This window comes from Bidens hawaiensis, unplaced genomic scaffold, assembly GCF_021521415.1.
Source record: "Bidens hawaiensis isolate Kalapana, Puna unplaced genomic scaffold, B.hawaiensis_p1.1 tig00014902_1, whole genome shotgun sequence".
Taxonomy (NCBI): domain Eukaryota; kingdom Viridiplantae; phylum Streptophyta; class Magnoliopsida; order Asterales; family Asteraceae; genus Bidens; species Bidens hawaiensis.
In genome coordinates this window covers 109,664-128,985 of record NW_027492320.1, presented here as the reverse complement: position 1 = coordinate 128,985, position 19,322 = coordinate 109,664, and positions in this window count along the sequence as shown.

The window sequence follows — 19,322 nt, the reverse complement described above, 5'->3', positions numbered from 1 at the left end:
CTTCTTTTGGGTGAAAATTGTCTATTAAATTGTCCAGCTAATATTACGTGTGTTTGAGGAGTAATATTTTAACTTTAAACCCATTACAACCTATTTATTTTAATTCAAACGGCTTTAGTGGATTATAGATTTATTTTCGTACAATATTTGATTTTAAGTTACGTCATATTTAGTCAAATTCATATGGCTTCACTTTGGCTTCATTTGCATGGAACACTAGCGTATTGGTCTATGGTTTAATAATGTCAAGCTTGAAAGTGGATTAAGAGAGGAACATGCAACATCTGGTCAAGTCTGGCGTTGATTACTCACGTTAAACTGAGTTATTTTAAAATCCATATCAGATAGTACTACATTTGTTAAGTTTATGTGATCATCTTACTCTTTTACTCTTTTCTTGATTCGTGGTTTGCTGTATATGATTCATTATCCAGATTTCTCTATGTAGATCAAAAATCTGAACTCATTTATTTAGCCGATTTATTCAATGATTTGTTTATTTGTACAAGACTGATGATACTTTAATTATTGTATGATTATTGATGAAGGCCCAAGTATTGACGAACAGGCCATGTTATATTTGGAGGCCCCATGATCGTGTCTCCAAAGGTGGCCCACGAAAACGGGCATAACTTGGCCCACGAAGCTCCATTTCAGGCCTATTACTAGTCAAATCGAAGCTTGAGACGAGGAGCCCATTGTGGCAAACTGCCTTCCGAAGCCCAAAAACGCCTCCTAAATGAAGTTTTGGGCCTTTTTATATTTTTTCAGTACTTTTTGTCTTTTTGTTTTTGGGTTTGTGTTTGGCCCATGGCCCATTTTAGGCCCATTTCGTATTTGGAAGTCTTTTTATATGCTTGTGATGTAATTCCAAAAGTTAGACTTGAATATTAATAAATTTCGTTTTCTCTTCATTTTCCCTAGACCTTTGGGTGGGATTTGGGAGTTCTGAAGTTCATCACGGGTATTCACTGAATCAACGTGATTCGATCTTCGTTTTGTTTATACCGTTGCATCAATTATTCTTTTAGCTCTTTTTTTCTCTCTCTTAAATTTACAAGTTGATGTATCAAGAAACTGACCATGATTATTATATCCATGGTTGATTTACTATAATTCGCAGCATGGAGCAAAACCTTAGAATTGATTGGAAGATAGATTGCAGATTGTATTATTGTGGTTTACTGTTCTCTCTTTTGTGAAAATTGTCTATCAAGTTGTTACACTTAATATGAAAATTAATATATGTACTCGTTTGACAATGCCAATTAATATTATGTGTGTGAGTACTAGTACTCTTTTATATCTTACAACCTATTTAATTTCAAATGGGTTTAGTGGATTGAATTTGCATGAAATATCTAGTGTTTAAGCATGTCTGTGAATATATATATATATATATATATATATATATATAGATCAAGAGAGAACTCCTCTAAAAGAGAAAACTAGATAACTCTACTAGAACTATTGATTTTACTTAATAAATGGCTAAAAAAGGGTGTGGCTAAATGTACCCTCTGGTTGCTTGTCATACTCCCCCCTGGAAAAACCAACTTTCATATTACCCCTTTAAATTATATAATTACCAAATTAGCACAAAAATAAGATTTCATATTATTTTTTTTACAAGTTGTGTTTTTTATGATTTCGAGTTTATGGTTTAGGGTTTAGGGTTCGGGTTTAGGTTTAGGGTTTAGGGTTCGTGTTTAGGGTTTAGTGTTTCGGGTTTAGGGTTTAGCGTTTCGGGTTTAGGGTTTAGGGTTTATTTTTCAAAAGATAAAGAGGTAAAATAAGGATATTATAAATATATATACTATTAAAATTAAAAAAAAAAATAGATTATAAATATTTACAATATTAATACTAAAAAAATATATTAATAGTAATACTTGATATGGACTAATATGTATATAAAGAATGTTAAGAGGTAATAGTAATTTATCTAATAAGTTAAGGGGGTGTATATTTAGTAAAAATGGTGTAAGGGGGGTACGTTTAGCAACACCCCTAAAAAAATGAAGGAGAAAAAGAAAAAAGAAATGGGTTTCAAATTGGAATATGCACAAAAAAAACAATCGGTCTTTCTTCTATCATCATTCAATCATCAAGCAGACTATCAATCGGATCATCTGTTTCGTCCAATTGACTATGAATTCAACAGAAAAACTTCGTCCAATTGACTATGAATTCAAGCAGAAAAACGATGAACACTATTAGGTAAGCAATAATACTAGTCAATTTCATACATTATCTACATCAATTAGGCACATTAAACTAAAATCACGTTCAACCGTCTCTGTTTTTGCTTTTTCTTGTTAATCGAACAAACAATATTGTTGATTAGTTACATAAGTGTTGATTAGGCATATATTGCGTCTATTATGAATGATTTGTGTATATACTGTATATTAGGTGTGTTATAGGTGCCCATTAGGTGTACAATGCGTCAAATCTGAACAGATCGTATGTGCAGTGTCTAAACGTCCATAATACCAGTTATGAGTGTTTTGTATATGTGGTGTCATACATCAGTCCATTATTTACATTATTAATGGAATATTACATAGATATAATACATGAATGTTATATTTCACTATAGAATTATTAATTATAGTGCACATATGTACTGTTGAAAATAGTAATGGTAATGTTATTTAGCATGTATCTTTATACTGCACATGTAAATCTGTAATAAGAATATTAAGTCATTTTAATAGTTCAGTTGTGATGATAATGTCCATATGTAATGATAATGTTAAGGTAGTCATGTTAATACATAAATGCAATACATATTAAGATACTAATCTTCATCTTTGATGATAATGTTCTGAGTGTTTGTTAGGTATAATACATATATGTAATAAAGATAATAATGTCTAGACTGATAGCAAAACTGTGGAAAATTACTAACGACGAAAGTGAAGACGTTTCATAAAACAATGACGAATATAAGAGTATTGATAGTATGGTTAGACAAGCTGATGCATTTTATTCAAATAGTATTCTTATTACATATATTTGAATTGATTATATTACATAGGTATGTAGTACATGTGATCAATGAATGACAATTACCTATTTCAGAAATGTTGTTTTCAATCGTCTAATTTGTCCAAATATGTAACGAAATCGAACATAAATCATAAGAAAAAAAGTAGGCAACTGTAGTTCAAATTTCATAAATTATGTCATCTTTTAGGCTTACATTAATTATTGATGCATTACATTCAGTTTACACTTCTCATTATGATTAAATAAACCAACTTATATACAATAAAACACTTCTGTGTTCTTCACATTTACTTTATTTTATATTAATTTGTCCCTCTCTAAGACATTTGGGCATAATATTTTTTTTATTTATGTTTTGAACTTTATGGCCAATTGAATCATTTTTAAAAACACCATTGCTATGCTATCTTATCTAAAAGTATTGTGACAATTAATTTAACTCAAAGCATATACAATCTTATGTCAAGTGATGATTTAGAGCACTTGTATTCTTTTTGTCAAAACTTTGTTGGGTAATTTAAAAGTAGGTTTGTTAATGAACCGAATAACTTTAGTAATAAAATGAATGAATAGCCGAGCGTCTTCTAGTCCTTGCCTTTTTAAATCACCATCTGCAGGTACATGTGATGTAGTTGAGGCTATGGGTGCAGCAATAGCATGTGAAATTGTTCCACAAATGATGCAATTGTAGCAACTAATAGAAATACACTTGGCAGACCTACACTTTGGTGATCTTACTGGGATCAAAAAGGAAAACACTACTAAAGTAGGAAGCACAATGATAAGAAATGGAAATGTGATTTATGCTCTTAAAAACATGCATTTTAGTCTTATTTGTGGCCGGTATTGAATCTATAGGTTCATTTTTTTTGTTATCTGATTTAAATGCCCACTCCTTCTTTTATTGAATATAAAAAAATGCTTACTTAAAACTTTGGGCAATTTTTGGCGAGTTTTTCTTATCAGCTAACTATTCTGCCTTATCTGTTAAATGGAAACATATCCCAGATCATCGGCCCTTCGAGAGGTAACCAGGTTGAATTTGCCAACTCTAAATGTTATATAATTTGTGTTCATTAATACTTTTCACATATAAAAACTTGAATCACAAGAAGTGGCGATACATGTATGCAAATAATTAGCTTTTCTTTATGGGTGGGTCAAAACGATTTTGAGTTGAGACGGGCCATTTATACAATCGCTCGAAATGCGTTGCGCTGACCCACAAACTTTATTGTTCACTTCAAAAATACACCGGTTAATTAACGGGCCATTTCTGGAAAGAGTTGAAAGGTGTTGGGTTGACCCGCAAAAATTTTATTGTTCATTTTAAAAATACAAAAGCTAATTATTTGTTTTAAAATCAATACTTTTATAACAAGGATAATATTAATAAAAGAACTATAGTTTCGTTGAAAACTATGGTAAAGAAATCTCTCTTCAATTGCAGAAGCCAAAAAATTGTCTTATGTCAATTATGTAAATTCAAAATTTATTTTATTTATATTTTATTCGTATTTTGGCCCTTTAGTTTTGCTGAATAGTTGATTTGTTGGATGACAAACCATCACGAAGTAAACGTATTCCAGTATTGCGCTTTACCCCTTGAATCAAAAGTCAAAACCCTCTGCAAACTGTCCTTTTTTGACTTTCAACGTCAACTGCAACTGTGACTTTTAATTTCAAGTTTGAAGATGTGTGGACATAATTCCAATTTTCTTATTTAGAATGTTAAATCATTATGACAATATCCGGATCTAATGTTTTAGTCTGAATCGGTACTTTATTTTTGTTATTCTGGTATATAAGTGTAATTTGTTGTGTAGTTATTTATCTTATCTGTTTTTTTTAATGTTTACAACTGTTTAGTTTACTTTTAATCAAGAAGTAAGATAACCTAATTTTATACACATTCTTTTTATAGAGAATAAAAACAATCTTATAGCCTTTCAATGTAGGTATGATGGCATTGGTTACAAGCAAGAAGAACAACTAAGAAGTAACAAAGGTGTATTGCTCTTTCTCACAAGAGCTTGGCATGGATTTTAAAGTGTAACAAGATTTTATTTCTTATGTTCCAAACTTTAATTTTATGATACATAAATTTTTAAGTTTATTTCTACAATTTTGATTTGGGTTCTTTTTTTCGGGTTTATTGGTCCATATATTAGAATTATCGAATAATGCTTTAAACAACTACATGTAACATGTTTTACATCGCCACATCGTGCCGGTTTGTCATTCTAAATGTAAATCTTGCTACAACCAAACCCATTACCAACCGAATCCTTGTTACGTTCCCGCCGCAAGTAAAAAAACTTCTGAAATGATCCAATACCTATATATATATATATAGTTTATGCCATATAAATTTTCACGGGTCACACCCTACAAACAAATGTACCCAAAGGAACATTGTTGGAACCACAAACCCATGAAACTCCTACTGCTGCATATATTCACATTCATCTTGAGATATAGTGTGCATATAAACCAATTCAATCAATGTTATCATGTAAACCATTAGTTCATTCAGTTTACAAGGTAGCAATAGATTGGTGGTACACTTCATGCAAACAAATCATGTAACATTCATGCAAAAAAACCTATCTATTGTTAGTCAACCCTCAACCATGAAAAAGCATGGGAAAATTTTGACCATTTGTACTACTATCTGGAGCTGCAGTAGATGAATTCTCACAACTAAGTAACAATATTTGGAAGTACATATATCATATAACTTACTCGCGAATACACACGAGATTTGTGCATAAAAAAATCCCATAGTTTGTCAAAAAAAACCATTTATGGTGTAAAGCGGTTCCACAAATCTTGTTTAAAACACGGTTTAAAAATCAATTAGCTGCTAATGGGCGGTCTATAACATACATGTGAAACCTGCCAACCCATCCCGTAGAACCTGTTTCAAAATCTGGACGACCCATTTGTAGATGGTCCATTCCGGTCCAGTCATTTCGTTGCGTGATATATCAGATAATATAATTTTAGAACCATTACCAACATAGAGAATTCAAAACTAAATATGTTAAGACTGCGATAACCACGAAAGTATTCATAACCGAATGTATTTTTATAGTACAAATATTTAAACAAAAAAAATAGTCCTCATCAACAGTCAACCACATCTTTTTATTGCTCATTTCATCTGGTCAATATGCTTGCATCAATGCATGATTTCTTTGTACACTTGTTAGTTGATGGTGTAGAGTTTGCACTGTCGTGTAGTAGTTCACCTAATGGGATGATGGTAATGGTTATTTTGGGTAACCGGGAACAAAAGTTTACCCATATAAAGATCAAACGGCACCAGGCAGACCACATATCATCATTATGATCATAAATCATCTTCAAAGCTGCATAATACAATGTTTTAATAGTCAACAAGTTGCATATATGTATTTTTTTATTATTATTACATATATGTAATACTAGCAGTGTGGTATTACACATGTGTAATTCTCGATATGACACGTCAGTAATACACTTACCATTTTTGCCACTTGTCAATACCATAGCCCTCCTCACCTTTTTTTTCAACCAATTTTCATATATGGTCTTTATCTTTTAAGTCCTTTCAATATATAACATTAAAATTATAGGCTTATTCCAACTAAATCCATTACTACATATAATAAGTATTCTCTATATGGATTGACAAGAGACGATTAGTGAATTTTGAAGTATTAATTAAAGTGTTTATTATGGTTTATATTCAAAATAATAAACAATAAACATTCGATTCATAATATGTGGAATGAGAACAATCGACTTGGACTAAATCATGATAGCGTTAGCGGCTAAGGCTTAGCCTATAATACCTAAAAACACATGATTTTAAAATTAAAAGTTTTCGGGTTGACCCGAAACCTAGAATTCAGGCCCAAGAACCAACCTGGAATTACTTCGGTTCAGGTTCAGGTTAGTATTTTCTTGGGTTCGAGTTTCTCGGTTAGGGTTAGTTTGGTTCAGGTACGGGTTTTCTTGGGTTGGGTTTCATGTTACGAGTAAAAGTGACAGCCCTACTTTCAACGATTATAAAACTTTAAATCTTCTAATATTCTTCTAACTCAGAATAATCGTTATTATTTGAACATGGTTTTAATGTTAGCATGTATTTTTCATTTTCCTGGCAAATACATTCATATGAATTAAACAAATCATTTTGTTATATTTAAATTTTCGGTTTTTATGTTGCTTGATTATACAATTTTTAATTGTAAAATATAAAGTCAATTAAAAATTTCTCATACACAGAATATTAATGACAACAAATTTATCATGATTAATCAATTTCAAATTGTAAAGATCTTAAGCATGATTATATCATCAAAGTTAAGGTATATAGTTTTTAGGATAATCATGGTTTTTTTTATAAACACGAGCAGATGTTCTCAAATGACATCATATTAATTGATTAAAAGCTATGATATTTTATGTATATGAATATTTTTTTTATTAGTATCATGGATATATATTATCATTTATCTAGAGTTGGTATGTACTTGGAGAACCTTTTTTGTCACACGTACAACTATATATGGCTATATCAAGAGTTATAAGCAGGCCTATATGTTATTTTATTAAGAGTTAAAGCTAACATGAACTAAAGATTTTGTTTTTTGATAAACAATGTATATCTGCTAATACAATCACAAATGTATTGTAAAAGGAAGTTTTTACTTATTTGTAACATATTTGTGTAATCTTAGTTATGTAATTTCTGTAATTTTAATTTAATTGTCATTGTATTAACAATATATGATCAATTTGTTGACTGTATTTCACTTAATGGTCAAAATTTAAAATTTTCAACAATTACCCGTGTAATACATGGGCCTAAACTAGTTACATATATGTAATACAGGGAGAGTGCATTTAGTGCTGGACAGAAAAACCCAATAACCCAGATCGCAACCCGAATCTGCAATATTACATTCGGTTCAAGGTCATGTCATATTCCTTTTTATTTTGGTTTTGGACCGGATATCGGCAAGGACAAGGGTTACCCGAGTTTTTCATGCCCGACCCGATTTTGTAATCAAATTTACAAAGATTATTTATGTTGATACCATATTTGAGGGCATGCTGATGTTCTTTCTTCTCTTTAGGCTTCAACCTATTAAAAATAATAGTCGATCATTATCATAATACTTGTTAAAAATCAAATTAACAAAGAAAAAACAAAAGCAGAAATCAAAGTTGATTCAAACTTGCAACATATTTCGTTGAAGAGCATTAATCATCTATTTATTTCATTTATTTTCAACTAATTTTCTTTAGACTTTAGTTGGAAGACATTCCCAATCAAAGAACTGACTAAGCCTACGTTGATGATTAACCACAAAAGCTGAAAACCAATGTTGTACTAATAAATTAAAAAGAAAGAATTGAGACCCAAATTTAACATATACTTCAAAATCGCAAAAAAACAAATGAACCACATGTTGCTAAATAAATAGATACTACACATGTGCAATACTCAGTATTACACACATAATACATGGTATGTAATACATGTATTACACATCGTAAAACTTAATCCAGTAATTAGGTTAAATCAAGCGCTCTGTATTCCTAATAAATCATATTTAACAATCGATTGTCTACTATTCATGTTGTAACTTGCTAGTAGTCAATTAAACTATCAAGTTAATACATGAAACAAGCATATTGTCCATCAATTTATTAAGTAAAGCATAAAAAAGAAAGAAATTAAATATTCTAACTGAAATACTTGCAATTAACATGTTAAACGATTAAAATAATCGATGATTAGGGTTCTGAACATTCGAGTTGTCATGAATTGCGATTTGCAGGTGTTAATTTATATAGAACGAAGGCTTGTATCTAGATCGTTGCTAAGGGAGGTCGACGAGTCCGTATAACAGAGGAGCAATGTTGTTGGAGCCAATTTACAATTATAACCCTAGAGTTATGAGTTCCTTAGTTCTCTCCCAAACAAGGAGTTCTCTCTTGATCCTTCCCCTATATATATATATGAGTATCATTATAGAACCCTTAAATTATTTAAGAACTTTAAGGAACCCTTGAAAACTAATGTTTTTTATAAAAAAATTTGTATGTTAATGTTATTTGAGTGTAGTTTTATCATTTTTTATATCTATATTTACGATTACAATTTTGAAAATTAGTTTTTATACATATTTATGTTTTATTTAACACATATGTAAATTTGTTAGTATATAAATTTTACACATATGTAAACTTGTGATTAATATATGCAATCAAAAATTTATATATAAAAGATGATAAAACTACTCTTAAATAATGTTAATATATATATATATATATATATATATATATTGGTCAGATTGCAGAGTATATTCTTGTGGTTTACTGTTCTCTCTTTTTTGTATATATTTGATGAAGAAGTGACATAAAGGGAACATGTAACACCCGTTTCAGATATTACCCACATTTGTATCTAATGTGATTATTTCACTTTCTTTAGAGATCTTGCTACATTTGTGTTTTACTGCAAATGATACATTATCGAATTCTCTTTTTTTTATTTCTTAAATTGTGTTATGAACTCATTTGTTTCAACTGTTTATTCAATGGATTTTATAAACTAATTAAACGAATTATTGAATTGTTTTAAAGTTATTAACATTAAATTGATAACAAACAAACTTTTTCTGGACATAATCAAAGCTTGTAATTGAGGCTGTAAGCACAATCAAGATTTGTTAAAAAATGTGATTAACTGAGGAATCCACCCGAATAACTTCAAGACGTTATTTGTATACCGTTCTTGCAGAGACCATTAACATGGCGTTAAAAGTCAAAGACTGTTAGTTTCAGTGTAAGTAATTGCAAATATGAAAAACATGATGTAGATTGTAGCGTGGTCAATTTGAAAGGCTAATTAAATCTCGGCAGTTGGTCACTGGTGTTCAATGTCAGTTTGCTGCAAGGTCTATTAAAGTTGGTCAACGATCAGCTGATACCAGGTCAACTGCTATGAAGACTAAATAGTCAACAGCATTGCAGATTAAATCCTTGGCAAGTTGAATGGATGGATTGTTGGTAGTTGTTAATGAGTATGACAGGCGCTGTTAACAAAAGTCAACAGTTTGACTTCTGGTATAAGTCAAAGGCTCTATGCAGTAAACTCTATTGTTTGGTCAACGGATATATGGTAAAGTGTTCTTTTGAAGGTAGTGATTGATATTAAATGAAGAATCGTTACTAAAAGTCAACAATTTGATATAATGATGAAGTAGTGTATTATTGGTAGCCAACTTTTTGAATTCAATTGCATTGATATTGATAGTTGTGAGCTGAAGTACATGTGACAAAAATGTTTGTTATAATACACAAATTATAAAACAATCCTTTATATTGGTAGTGTAAGTACCAGTGTTAGGTTCAAGATTCCGTTCCTCAAGCTCCTTCATGACCGTCCTGCAGCCCGTAACCAGCCCGGTATGCATAGCCCTTCAGTTAATATATTGTATGTGATTAATTGAGGAATGAAACCGCTCTGTTTATAATAACAGAATAACTTTAGGGTGTTACTGCTATACCCGTTCTTGCAAAGACCATTAAACATGGTGTCGATAGTGGTTGAACAAGCTAGGAGATAATTTGCTCATAATGACATATGGAAAACTATTCAAAAGTAGTAAATCCCCTGAAGATTGTCAGAAATTGGATATGTCATTTGTGGTTTTTGAGATAGTTATGTGTATCTTGTATTGTTGTTGCTATATTGAGTGTGTTATGTAGCACTCATATTCTTAATTGTGCTATTATTTCCCATGTTTAGTCCCATTTAACTGATGTGTATATGTGATTTTTGTTTTATATAATCAATAAAATTCACCGCTTACCATTTTCCTCTGATCACCGAATCCTTCAACAATATGGACTCCAGGGTTTGTACTCAACCAATAATAATGCGAGCCAGTGATGAGTCAAGAAAAAAAGGGTATGACCCCAATCTATACCCCCGATGAGTATTGCGGGGGATGGCCGTCACCTGCTACTTCGACGGTTTGAATCTTCCAGCGGTAAGCAACAGAACACTAATATTGTTTGAATGTTGTTATGTTATGGGTTTTTAAAGGTTCCATGTCAAAATTGATGTATTTTGCTTCTATTTTGAAAATGTTACGAAAAAAATGTGGTCGTAGGCCTTTAGCCACACACATTTGGTTCAGGTCATATGTGACCAAAGGTCGTGACATTGTGGGTATGATATGGCCACACACAGTTTTTAGTGGCCTTATGTGGTTATAAGTATGGCTAAAGGGTACAGGCATTAGTTGCTGGCTATCGAGAAGCCTCTCCAATAAGTGTGGCTAAACGTTAGAAATGGCCACATGACTATTTACTATGAGTGACCATTGCACGTATAGAGCCACATGAATTCATGTTTCAGCCACATAAATTTTATAATAATCTGGCCAATACGGTTGTATTAAGCTTGCATTGTGACCTATACCATGTGGATATAGCAAAGCAATGGCCACTTAAATTTAATAATAGTGTGGCTAATTATATCATATAGACACTGGATGTTATATTAAAAGTGGCTAAAAATGTTTACATGCCACTCAAATACTCGTTTGTAGATTATAGTGTGGCTATTGTCTTACCGTTTGTCACACATAATGTTTTTCGTAATTTAAAGTGTGGCTATTGTCAAACTTTTCGTCACACATAGTGAGGTATTGTGGGGCCAATCATATCATATAGACACTGGAGATATTGTCAATGTGGCTAAAAATGTGAACTGGCAACTCAAACACTCTTTTGTAGTTTGTGGTGTGGCCATTGTCTTACCGTTTGTCACACATAATGCTTTTGTAATATAAAGTTTGGTTATTATCATACTTTTGGTCACACATAGATAAATGTGGCTATTTCATAAGTTTAACAAACCCAATAACATAAATTCAGAACGAGTTTACATTACCAAACCTTCACTAATAAGTTATAAATTCAAAATATTTAGAACTACTACTAATTACTACCGACCTCAAACTTTCTCATAAACTCATCCAATTGTTTTTGCCTCCTTTCTTCATTTTCCTTAAGTTCTTTTTCCATTTGTTCCATTCGTAGCACTCGTTCTTCCAACTCGTTTCTTGAAATCCTTTCATTTCCTTGTTATTTTTCCATTTCGGCTCTAACTTTTTGAACCTAAAATTGTTATAATATTAGCATCATAACTAGTAAAGGGTTAATGTGAGGCGAAACCTCAAAGCCAAGTAGGGGTGTTCTCGGTCCGGTTTTCGCAGTTTTTCGTCAAACCATAAACCAAACCGTTGGTAACGGCTTTTGATTTATGTAAACCAAAACCAAGCCGTATAACTTTTAAACTGAACCAAACCAAACCAAGCAGATATAAAATAATTAACTAATATATTACCCGAAAACGAGCAAACATACGAACTATCACATTCTTTGGCACCATTCTGAATGTAGCCCAATGTTCATCATAGTGCTTGATTAGTATTTTTATGATATTCCTATATATGAATCTCATGACTCGCAAACCTATAATATTGAAATAACCAAGTAAGTATATCTGTAACATAAATAATGAAAATATTAAAACTAAAAACATACCTATCCCAAATCTTTACAATAAATTTCTTTCCAGAGGTATCCCGAGGCACGATAGATGACGTGTCTCCCACAAGTATATATTTGTAGACCATCGACATCGTCACTACCAACAACATCCTCATGTGATCCATCAAGTGATGCCCCACCATGATGGTTTTCACCCTTCCTAGGTACCGTGGTACGTCCACACATAGCACGAAGACTATCACGCACAATCACATTAAACATAATGTATACACAAACTTGAATCGACGACTCTTGTTGATAATAATCAATGTCAGCTATAAAAAAAGTCCTAGCATGTATTCACACATCGTATCATGGCAAATAACCCACACATTCATCATACAAGTTAACTTATGATCACTTAGTTCACGATACATATTATAGCATGTACAAACTGATTTTATTCACTAAGAAAAGATTAAGTATAAATTCTACAAAATTTACCACGGTAGAATATAAAAATTAGGTTTCTCAAACAATTTTTATTATATTTTTCTCATGCATACAAAACTCACAATAATTTAACCGTTACAGGTATGTACCAACAGTTCAGCAGATTGCACAACAAACACTTGTTTAATGGTTCTATTGACTTAATAATCCAAATTATGCAAGACCAATTGGGTTGTCTTCAAAACTCATAATACTAATTTTCAGAACTGAAACCAACCCGTTTAGTTTTGTCATTAGGGAGTTATGGTTTCGGAAAGACAGACCAGAATATAACTCCTCGAATCAGCTTTGACCAGTGTTTTTGTAAAATCATAAAAACTATTCAAAACTCGTCCAAAAATTACAAAATTTACCTTTTTGGAAACTAGACTCATAGAACTATATTCTAGAATCAACAATCGTTCAATAATAATCGTTTAACATCAAGTTACATACCAATAAATAAACAAAAACGAATCTGTCAGCAAACTGTTGTCATCAAAACTCAAACTCGGCCCTAACATATTTATGACATCTTTAGGGTTCAAATTCATCAATTAACCTTTTAGCGATGAAAGAATATATACTAAGCTTCAATTAAAAGTGAAATACATACCTTTTTAGCGATGAAAGAAGGTGTACTAAGCTTCAATTACAAGAAATAACACTTAAAATTGAAAATCTCCAAACTTGGTTCTTAGGGTTCTTCACACTCAACACGAATCCGGAAAAAATCGAGATAGAATTGATGGAAATCGACTCCACATGTGAATTCCTCTCACAAAAATAATAAGATTAGAGCCCGGAATCAGATGATTTGGTTAAGAATTGAGTGAGTTAGAGAATTAAGGATGAAGGATTATGGTGGGTGTAGAGAGATGAAGAAGAATAAGAATAAGAAGGAATGAAGAAAAAGAAAAAAAGGTAGGTTAAATATGTGGTCAAATTTGATTAAAAAATGAGAGAGAAATTCAAAATTTTTTGAAGAAAAGAGAGGGTGAATTTAATTTGAAAATTTGAGGAAAGTGAAATTAATAGGAACTTAGTAGAATTAATTATTTTTATTTTTAACAATTAAAATAAAGAGTTGTTAGTGGAAATATATATATATATATATATATATATATATAACAACTAATTAAACCTTAAATAGTATAAGAAATTGTATCTTAAATATAAAAACATATAAAATAAATACAAGTGATATTATAGTTGCTCTAAAAGAGTTGTATAAGTGTGTACTAATTAGTGTTAACGCCCAATAAACCATACGTTCATTAGTGGGTCATATTAGTTATTGATCGGTGTTAGTGTCCCATTATAGCATTTATCATGTCACAGTTGCTCTAAAAGAGTTGTATAGGAGTGTCGTTAGTCATGGTTAGGTGTTAACGCCTGAAGCACACCATACTTTCGTCAATAGGCCTTATTTGGCTATCATTAGTCATAGTTAGATGTTAGTGTCCCTTGGTTACGTCATAGTTGCTTTAAGAAGTTTGTATAGGACTATCATTAGTCATAGTTAGATGTTAATGCCCAAAACATGTCATACATTCATCAATGGGCCTTGATTGGTATTAGTGGCCATTATAGCATCTATCATGTCCCCGTTGCTACAAGAGGGTTGTATATGAGTGTAGTGAGCCATAGGCATGTGTCAACGCCCAATAACATGCCATACTTTTATTAATGGGCCATATTGGGCCTTGATTATTGTTAATGGCCAGTATGGTCTCTATAATGTCATAGTTACGTTAACAGGTTGTATAGGAGTGTAGTGAGTCATAGTTGGCCGTCATACTTTGCATTAATGGGCCGTATTAGGCCTTGATTGTTGTTAGTGACCCATTGTAGTCTCTATCATATCATAGTTGCTCTAAAATGGTTGAATATGAGTTTAGTGAGTCATAGTTTGGAATAATATGTCATACTTTCATCAATGGGCCTTATTGGACCTTAACTGGTGTTTGTGGCCCATTATAGCCTTTATCACATCATAGTTGCTCTAAGAAGGTTGTATAGGAATGTCATTAGTCATAGTTAGATGTTAATGGCCGATAACATGTGATACTTTCATCAATAGGTCTTATTGGTCCTTGTTGGTGTTAGTGGCCTATTATAGCCTTTTTCATGTCATAGTCGCTTTAATGGGCCATTTAGGGCTTGAAATCTCTTAGTGGCCTATTATGGCATGTGATATGTAACATTAGATATTTAAGGGTTATATCGTGTTATAGGGAGTCATATTAGACCATAATAGACAAAAACAAGTCATACATGTCCTAATGGACCATATTGGGCCTTGAAATCTATAATGGCCCATTATGCATATAATTTTAAATTGTGTCTTAAGAGGTACAACCTGCCTAACCCGTTGATATACATTAAACATAGGGGTGGCAAATGGGTTGGGTTGGGTCGAAATGGGTTATGGGTCGGAACGGGTTATGGGTTGAAACGGGTCAATGTCGGAACGGGTCAATAAAAAAAGGGTTGTTATGGTTCGGGTCGGAACGGGTCAGGGTCAAAAGATTCGGGTCATTACGGGTCCGAGTCAAAATGGGTCAAGGTCAAAACGGGTTTCGGGTCGTTTTTTTAACAAGGACAACGAAGGAAATGTTTTAGTTTTTCCGTTTTTTATTTATATTTTGTCTTATGACTTTTTTATTATTATTTTTGAATATTTTATTAAATTGTGTCTTAAGAGGCACAACTCGCCTAACCCGTCGATATACATTAAACATTGGGTAGCAGATGGAATGGGTTGGGTCGAAACGGGTTATGGGTCGAAATGGGTCAGGGTCATTATAGGTCCGGGTCAAAATGGGTCAAGGTCGGAACTGGTCAAAACGGGTTACAGGTCGTTTTTTAATAGGGACAACAGAGGAAATGTTTTAGTTATTTACTTTTTCCGTTTTTTATTTATATTTTGACTTGTGATTTTTTTTTATTATTTTTGAATATTTTTTTAAATTGTGTCATAAGAGGCACAACTCTCCTAACCCGTTGATATACATTAAACATAAGGGTGGCAAATGGGTTGGGTTGGGTCGAAACGGGTTATTGGTCGGAACGAGTTAGGGTGGAAACGGGTCAGGGTCGGAACGGGTAAATTAAAATAAAGGTTGTTATGGTTCAGGTCGGAACGGGTCAGGGTTAAAAGGTTCGGGTCATAACGGGTCCTAGTCAAAGTGGTCAAGGTCGGAACGGGTCTAAACGGGTTTCGGGTCGTTAAAAACGAAAAAAGTAAAAAAAAAAAAAACTAAAACGTTTTCTCCCGTGTCAACGTTCAGCATAAAAAAACTGAGAAATAAGCCTAAACCGAAACCCAACTCGTCGAGTACAAACACTCGTGTTGGCTCGCTTAAGCAATTTTTAGTTCGTTTCAGCACTTAACAACTCGTTTTTATAGCAAACAACATGTTAAACAGCTCGTTTCAGCGAGTTTTCAGTTCGTTTCAGCACTTAACAGCTCATTTTTATAGCAAACAACATGTTAAACCACTTGTTTCAGCGAGTTTTTAGTTCGTTTCAGCACTTAACAGCTCGTTTTTACAGCAAAAAGCATGTTAAACAGCTCGTTTCAGTGATTTTTCAGTCCGTTTCAGCACTTAACAGCTCGTTTCGGCACTTAACAGATCGTTTCAACGCGTTTTGACCAATTTTTCAGCAATTCAGCAATAAAAAATCAGCAGTTCAGCTTGTTTTTGCCTGTTTTAGCAGGTTACATAACCAATACTTCAAAACATTTTGTGTTTTCAATCCAGAAAACAAGTATAGGCAAACGTTTAGTGTTTTCAAAACTAGTATATAAGTATGTCCGTGTTTTCAATCCAAAACCTGGTGTCGCATGTAATAGAGTTTTCTCAAAACCAAATGAATGCATTTGACTCGCTAACTGTTACCTAGTACAAGTGTTTTAAGTTATGAGAATATGTTCAACAACACATGACTCTAAGACCCACGTATGAACTCATGCACAAACACAAACTTGACCCGAAAAATCGTTGGTCATAATAAGTAATGTCAACAGTACCAAAGTTCTTAAATGTATCCACGCATCATATCATGGCAAAGCAACCAAATATCCATCATACAACTTAACTTATGATCATTCAGTTCACGAGAAAGATTCTGGCATGTACAAACTGATTTTATTCACAAAGAAAAGATTAAAAATAAATTATACAGAATTTACCACAGTAGGATATATGAATCAGGTTTCACAAACAATTTTTATTATAGTTTTCTCATGCATAGAAAACTCACAATAATTCAACCATTACAGATAGGTACTAACAGTTCAGCAGATTGCGCAACAAAAACTAATTTAATGGTTCCATCAACTCATTAAACCAAATTGTGTAAGACCAATTGGGTTATCTTTTAAACTCATAATACTAAGTTCCAGAAGTGGAACCAACCCGTTTGGGTTTGTCATTAGGGAGTTATGGTGTCCGAAAAATGAACCAGAATATAACTCCTCGAATCAGCTTTGACATATGTTTTTGTAAAATCATAAAAGGCATTCAACACTCATCCAAAAATTACAAAATTTACCTTTCTGGAAACTAGACTCAGATTACAAAATCACTGTTTAACATTGAGTTACAGACCAATCAATAAATGAGAACGAATCTGTCAGCCAACTGTTCTCAACAAAACTCAAACCCTAACATGTTTATGACATCTCTAGGGTTCTAATTAATCATGTTAAAAACCCCCGTTAGATCTGATCGCAGGATGGTTGATGAAGTTTGGAGCAAGAAGCAAAGTGATGAAAAAGAGTAATGAGCTTCAATTGATGTTTGTGGATTAGGTTTGTAATTGGGAGGAGGTGAAGGTGATGATCACATGAAGCATAAAGTGTGGCCATTAACTAATAATAGTAACATTTATTGTTTTGCTGTCACTATTAGCTTTTAGCCACACATCAAATATTATAAATGACTATCAAATAATGCTTTATGGTCACATAAATAGGTAAGCGTGACCATATATATTAGCTTTTAGCCACATATGAAATAATTAAAATGTGACCATTAAATGTTACCAGTCACGCGTTTTGTTTTAATGTCATCGTTAGCTTTAAGTCACACATAAAAGCATATAAGTGGCTAACAAAAATGTTATATGGTCACATTGACCCGTAAGTGTGACAATATGTATTTGCATTCAGTCACATCATTAAAACCTATTGTGGTCGTAGATCACATTCGGCCACACTTTTCTAAGTGTGGCTAGTAACTGTCACATTTGTTTTTTTGTTAAAGTGTGGCTAAAGGTTTCGTCCGGCTGTGTACAGTGTGACTAAGGTTCAGAACATGTATGTTTTTGTCACATAAACCAAACATGTGTGGCTAAAAGTTCTAGCAGGTGTGTTTTTTTTGTCACACAAATAAAAGTTGTGTGGCTGAAACTATGATTGGTGACCTTTATCCACACATTTAATCTGAAGTGTGGCAAACCGATTTCAGCACATGTGTGGCTAAAGCCCTTTTTTCACGTAGTGGTTTGAAAATGATAATCAATCTAGTACTTCATGTAAATATGTGCCACCAAATAAAAGATCATTTTCTCAAACAACAAATCATTCACAAAGTCCTCAGTATACAACTCTTTTGATATCAACCACTATGATCACTATCAACAAAATTTTGTTGATCCATATTATACTAATGTTTTTGATGGTCGGGGTCACACATCAAATGTGTTTTATTATCATGTTCCTTTCCAAGGATCACCTTTCCCACTGCACTAACCATATTATAGTTCTGATGAGTTCTATAGTGCTATTAAGAGAAAATGTTGTTTTGTTTGTGGTAATTCTTCTCACGTTGCAAGACATTGCAAGCATTGGTTAAAGCAACAACTTGATATTAAAAGGCGGCTTAGTCAGTCCCCAAAATGTGTGTTTAGTAGCCCAGATTCAAGGACTGATCAAGCTGATAGTGAAGCCAGTGAAGTGGACGTGAGATCCCGTGTTAATAAAGAAAAACGCAAAAAGAAACCTTTTTGAAAAACTAAAAAGGATAAAATAAAAAAGGATCCTAAGACTGAAAAGTTTTAAAAGCAGTTTTAAAATTTTGAAAACAAACGTACAAAATCTTCAAAACCAAGGAACAACTTTGTGCTTGGAATCCTAGGGACTGTTCTTCAAGCGATGAGTCGCCAAGATATAATTTGTTTTCAGGAAATAAAATCAAGTTTGGTCGATTTACGATTGACCTTCCCGAGACTACTAAGTC